Here is a 6,976-nt window from a genome sequence, read left to right as displayed (position 1 = left end):
GAAAGGTGGTCCAAGTAGAAGAATTTACATAGTCAAAGGAAGAAGAGTGTGAAAAGAGAACATGGAAGAATAGTACAGTCTCCCCTGTTGTCCCCTCACCCATTCTGAAAGCAGAAAATTTCTATTTGGTATGATTTCATAGGTACTTTGGCAGTGGGGGGTGGTGTCTGGGAAGGATATTGCCATTCATTTATATGGAAAAACTTTTGAGTGTTCTCAGATCTCTCCAAATAACCTGCCACAAACATACCAAACAGGAACATCACATTTTGGATAGCAGGGAAAACTTGCAATAGTTTGTTATGATCGGAAGTATTAGTAGAAACCAATAAGAGATGAAGCCGGAGGGTTGTTCACTTTTCTCATGACCATGGCCCCATGTAAACCACCTGTGAATTTAGAAACACACCTCGAAAAAGCAGTGGGGGCAAGTTTGGATTAGAACTGGGTTGGAGGCAGGGAGGAGGGTTTGAAGGTTTGCTGCAGCCAGGAGATAAGAAGATGGAGGGAGGGGCTGGGAGATAGTACAGGTCCCCTAAGCACCCTCAGGAGGGATCTCTGAGTGCAGAGCCAGGAGTGAGCCCCAGGCAACAGGGGTGTGGCCTCCAAAGAACAACAAACCAAAAAGATAAGGATAAGATGGGGGGCAACCCAGGAGTATTTGAGTGGAGCCATGTAACAGATATGGGCACCTGCACTTGGGTGTACAAGAGACAAATACCTGCTGGTCAGCTAGTTGGGTGCTGCTGTTTATGAGTAGGAGACTGCAGAAGTCATTTGGGAGTTTGGGGGTGTTAGGGTAACAATTTGCCAAATGTACCTAATAAAGAAAAGGAGCTTAGATTTTTTTTCACCTTCCTATTCTGTCTAGTTGTTTATTGTAGACTTAAAAGAAGTATGGTAACCCCATGGAAAATGCTAGCCATTGGGGCTGGAGCAATAGCATAGTGGGCAGGGGTTTGCCTTGCACGTGGCTGACCGGGTTCAATTCCTGCATCCCATATGGTCCCCTGAGCACCACCAGGAGTAATTCCTGAGTGCATGAGCCAGGAGTAACCCCTGTGCATCACTGGGTGTGACCCACCCACCAAAAAAAATGCTAGCCATTAATAAAAGTGAAATGCATTTGTCTGTTTTAATAAGCTTTATACTTTATTTCTAAAATTAATACACATGCATAACATTTAGAAAATATAGCAAGCAAAACATTTTTTCTTTTGGGGGGCTACACCCAGCTGCTCTCAAGGCTCACCCCTGGCTCTGCACTCAGGGATCACCACTCCTGATGGGTTCGTGGGACCATATGGGGTACTGAGGATGAAACCTGGGTCAGTCACATGCAGGGCAAATGCCCTACTTGCTGTACTATCCCTCTGTCCCCCCAAAATTTTTGTTACCCAAGTACAATCCTACATTTAACATATTTGAATAAATACATCCAGATTTTTTTCCTAAGCGTGCTTTATATACAAATACATATTTTTTTCTAAGCACTTGTACAGATGCCTATATATACACACATATATATGTACATATATATGTATATATATATTCCAAAACCTCTTTTTAGGGGGTTTTAGGCCACAACTAGCTGTGCTCAGGACTTAACTCTGACTCTGCACTCAGGGGTCACTTTTGGCAGTCTCAGGGGACTCTATGAAATGCTGGGAATTAAACCCAGGTTTGTTATGTCCAAGGTAAGTCCATTATCTGCTCTTCTATCCAGCCCATTTTTTTTCTAAAATCTTGAATCACTTTCTCATGATTAAATACATAATTAATATCTTTCAATTTATATGATGAAATCAGGTTTGGGCACTTTTTTTAATAAAATGATTTTTACAAAGAACAGTTGATAAATTACTCTGAAAGAAATATGCTAGAATTCTCAGGTTTGAGAACAGACTGATATAAACATGTATTGGAGGAAAATAATTCCAAGGGAAATTGGTGTAGTCATTATAAGGGAGTGTGAAACTATCTGTGAGTTGAGTCAGTGTCCATTTTCAGGAAAGACAGAGATAACAATTCCTAATGAGATTCCTTTGCTTTAACAAAATTTTCATGTCTCCCCAAGGAGCATAGAAATTTTGAATTCTTCAAAATGATCTAGAAATTCATTAACTTTGTGAATAATTGCAATTGTAGTTAAATCCAACTTCCTTTCAATTGTGGACTATGGTTGTTTTGCATACATCTCTAAAATATTTTGCTTAATTTAGAGCAACTCTCAGGAGTATTCTGTTCCTAATATAAAGTATATTATAAGCTCTTTTTGATTGATCATTGTCTTCTTCCTCAGAATTCTTTGTAACCATATTCTATGCTAGGAGGCCCTGGTCAAGCCATCATTGTAAAACACCTGACATTTGTTTTTCACAATGTTTGAGTTGGAAGAGATATTTCAGATTTGTCTACTCAAGGTTAGATCCTTTATGCCAGCACAAAAGCAACAAAGGAAACCAGTGATAAAAAAGTGGTGTCTGTCCAGAAAATGGAATGCATGGATTTTAGTCCAGTGTTTGTAAAATCACCAATAGTTCTGAACTTGGCTGAATGTAGCTACATATTACTAGCTTTAGCATCTTTTTTTCTATTGCATATATATTTTATTCTAAAATAAAACAAATATGTAACATAATCTAACCCACCCATGATTTAAAAAGATTATAGCCTAAGAGTCACATAAAGAAGAAATTAACCCAAAACAATCTATAACAATTGAGCATGCATGGTAATCAGATACTTGTACTTACGCATTGTATCTGTGACAGTTACAGATGAAGACTGATACTGGGTTGATGACTCAAATAACATATTGTGGCATCTCCACTGATGTGAGTTTTTTAAAGTGATAAGAACAACCCCAAATAAAGTTATGTCAAAAAATGTGTAATCTTGGGACTGGAGTGATAGAACAGCGGGTAGGGCATTTGCCTTGCACGCAGCCAACCTGGGTTTGATTACCAGCATCCCATATGGTTCCCTGAGCACTGCCAGGGGTAATTCCTGAGTGCAGAGCCAGGAATGACCCCTGTGCATCACTGGGTGTGACTCAGAAAGCAAAAAAAAAAGTGTAATCTTTCTTGCATTTATAAGGAGGTCCTTTTTTTTTTTATGAAATCGTGTTCTTAAAGACACTTAAAAATACTTTGTGTCTTGGATATAAAATTAAGTTTCTTATCTTTCTAGACTGATAATTATGAGCAGGGTTTCAGCTCTATGAATGACATTCAGAGCACATCTCTGACAGCTTTGAAAGGAAACAGCTCTATTTTGGTTTGACTGACCTACATATTATTGTACATCAACAATCCCGGGACCCCCCACCAGGCATGTGTGGTTCAAAAACACCCACAAAGTTAAAAATATCTACTTAATGGGATATTTCTCCAATCTTCACCTGAGCCTTTGGTCAACAAAGGCAGAGGTCCAAGCATAGCTAACTTGATGAAAAAAGTTACATCACAAATCTGACTGTAACAGATTCTGATTCTTTTTCACCTAGCAAGATTAGCCTCTAAGATGGAGAGAACTAAGTCAATCTGAATTAGACCATAATTTTAAAAAATTGTGGCTAAAAAATTGTGATATAAAAAATTTTAGGTAAAATCATCATGTAACAAAAAATTTGAACATAGCCTCGGCTATCAATTTGAAACTTAAAAATAGTTCTAGGCCACTCCCAGTGGAACTTATGGGGCCATACGCTGTCAGGTATTGAACATGGGCCTCCTGATTGCAAAGAATATGTTCAACCCATTGAATTTTCTCTCTGAACCTCTTGAATATTTGTACCTTCTTCAAAATTTTATTTTAAGAATAGGGGATACACCCATTAGTATTCACTGGCACCAAGGCTTCACCCTCAGCCAGGGATTGAACTCAAGACAGCACATGCAAGACATGTGGCCTACCACCACTCAATCTCTCTGACTCTTCGTAACTTTTAAATTCTTAAAAATTTTTAAAATGAAATAAAATGGTTTTGTTTAGAAAATATTAAATGGGGGAAGAAGAAATGAGAGAGAGAGAAAGAGAGAGAGAGAGAGAATAATGCAATCAAGGGAGAACAAGGCTTCTCCAAGGGTGGAGGGAACCCCTACACACACCCGCGGATTAGATAGGAAAGTATACATCTTAAGAGGGGAGATTCGGGCATCATATGTACTCAGGTGTCACATGTGCTTGGCCATGTGGGCACAAGAAGCACAGGGCTTGGCAGCATATTAGCCGAGGAGAAACATTTTTTGTCCAAAGATGGACTCCCCTTTGGGCCCAGGTGATAATACAGAAGGTATCCCACATGGTCCCCTGAGCACCGCCAGGAGTAATTCCTGAATCCAGGAGTAAAGCCTGAGCAATGCCTGGTGTACCAAAAAGGCAAAAAAAGATAAGAACCCAAAACACCAAGATGGAACCCCCACTCTGGGTCAGGCATTGAGCTAGGTACTAGGCTACACTTATAAGAATAAATTTCAGTTTTCAAGGAGTAAATAATACATTGGGAGAAAAAAAGAAATAAACAGAATATTGACCTAGCATTAAGCACTATAAAGAACTGTGGGTGGCTTAATTAGTGTTGAGGAAGAAGTTTGTTCAGAAGAGGGGACATCTTAAAGTGACACAGATCTCACCAGGTTCAGGAGGTGTGTTTAGAATAGAAATCTAAATAGAAATCATAGTCATTCTATTTTTTTTTTTTTGGCTTTTTGGATCACACACACCTGATGATGCTCAGGGTTCCTCCTGGCTCTGCACTAAGGAATCACTCCTGGCAGTGCTCAGGGGACCATATGGGATGCCAGGGATCAAACCTGAGTTGGTCATGTGCAAGGCGAATACCCTACCAGCTGTGCTATGGCTCTGGCCTCATAGTCATTTCAAATGGAGGTAAAAGTATGTCTAAGGCTTGGCGGCAAGAGAAACCTCAGGTTTTAAATAGCTCAAATGACCAATATAGAGGGAAAGGGATTCAATTTAGTGATAAACTGGGACTAGGTCAACATATGTACTTTTTTTTTTCTTTTTGGGTCACACCCGGTGATGCACAGGGGCATGCACACCTGGCTCTGCACTCAGGAATTACCTCTGGTGGTGGTCAGGGGACCATATGGGATGCTGAGAATTGAACCCGGGTCGTCCACATGCAAGACAAATGCCCTACAGGCTGTTCTATCACTCCAGCCCCAAGATATGTACTTTTATGTCCCGCAACACAGTTTGTGTCTAGTCTGAGAGGCAGGGTTTTGTTTGTTTGTTTGGCCACACCTAGTAGTGCTCAGGAATTACTCCTGGCAGAGCTCAGGGGACCATATGGGGTAACTGGCTCCAATCTGGCTACACCACATGCAAGGCTTGCCCTATCACTGTACTACTTCTTCGGCTCTGAGGAAGCAGGTTTTTTTTCTTTCTTTCTTTTTTTTTTTTTTTTGCTTTTTGGGTCACTGGCAATGCACAGGGGTTACTCTGGAATTACCCCTAGCAGTGCTCAGGGGACCATATGGGAAGCTGGGAATCGAACCTGGGTCGGCCTCGTGCAAAGCAAATGCCCTACCCGCTGTACTATCTAGCCCCAGGAAACAGGTTTTGAGCAAGAGGGTAAGAAAAACCTAATTTGAAGTTTCAAAGGTGCTTAGAACTCCAGGCAGAAAGTTCATTAGACATGCAGCTTGAAAGCTGGTGACCTCTTCTGCAGAGGTACTGGCAATAGAGATGGAGAGAAATGGAGTGATTAAGAGAAATTAAGAGAATTGATAGGACTAGGTTATAGATTACATAAGAAGGAGAGAAAAATCAAAGCTGACATTCAGGTGTCTCAATAGAAATTTGGCTGGTTTAGGTGCTTTGGGAGTGGTGCTGTTCACTGAGTAGTGGACTGGCTGGGAGAAGGGGAGATGATGAGATCATTGCTGAATGCAAGGGGCCTGTAGTACAAACAATGAACCTATAACCAAGGAAAGATTAAATACTGGGTTTGGGTCTATATGCTGAAGGGATCTGGGGGTTTGAAAATTAACTGAATATAGTTTTTTTGGGTGGGGGGCAGGGAGGTTGGCTATAGCCAGTGATACTCTGGGGTTATTCCTGGCTCTACACTCAGAAATTACCCCTGGTAGTACTCAAGGAACCATATTGTAGGATAACATTGGTTTGTCCTTCCTCTCTTGACACAAGGAGTTTAGGTTTAAGTGCTCTGGAGACACTCCCATTCCTTTTTTTATCTGTAAACTCTTCTCTGCACCCTCCATCCCAACCAGTTAATCACCTTTTGCCTAATCAGATTCTGTTATTTTGAAAGATCAGATCCTTCTAAGGACTCTGAACTTGTATTGTGAGTTATATCTTTTGCATAGTTTACCTTAAAGCAATGTCCTTTCTGTATAGACACAGGAAGACAGTTAATATTATGCTTTGTAACTTGGGAGTTGATTGACTACAAATAATATTTACTCCTGGGCATCTGCTTGCCCTAGCACCCCAAAAGCAGGGTCCCGATGAGGGACAGAATGGATCCAGGGCAAGCTGTGAGCTACCCTGGCATCAAAGTGGGCCAGGCCAAAGCGCCACAATACTCAACTATAAGTTGAGGGCATGATCATGGACAATGCTGTCATGATCCAAAGGTAACAATGAGATTAGGACCCTGTTGGGGTTAGGAAGATTAACCTGGCCTGAGGACTGTGGTCTGGAATGTATAGTGAGATGTCCTCAGGAAGAACCAAACTTTAAGGTTATATCTCTCACTGTGCTCATACAGAATGACATTGCTAGAAATATTAGAAGTAGATTTACTACAACTATGTAAGTGGATTACTAGCTGAGGAAAGGAGAAAACGACACACCCTTGTTTGGATCCCACCCTTGAGCAGATCTCCTAGCAATCTTCTTAGATGAGATTTTGTCTTTGAGGAGTGGTCTTACCTCTCTTTAATGATGTATTAATGTTCCGACCCACCTTTTTGTTACCACCCTA

The sequence above is a fragment of the Sorex araneus genome, chromosome 1 (assembly GCF_027595985.1).
Source record: "Sorex araneus isolate mSorAra2 chromosome 1, mSorAra2.pri, whole genome shotgun sequence".
NCBI classification, from domain to species: domain Eukaryota; kingdom Metazoa; phylum Chordata; class Mammalia; order Eulipotyphla; family Soricidae; genus Sorex; species Sorex araneus.
The sequence above is the reverse complement of the archived record's forward strand: the minus strand, read 5'-3'. Positions refer to the sequence as shown.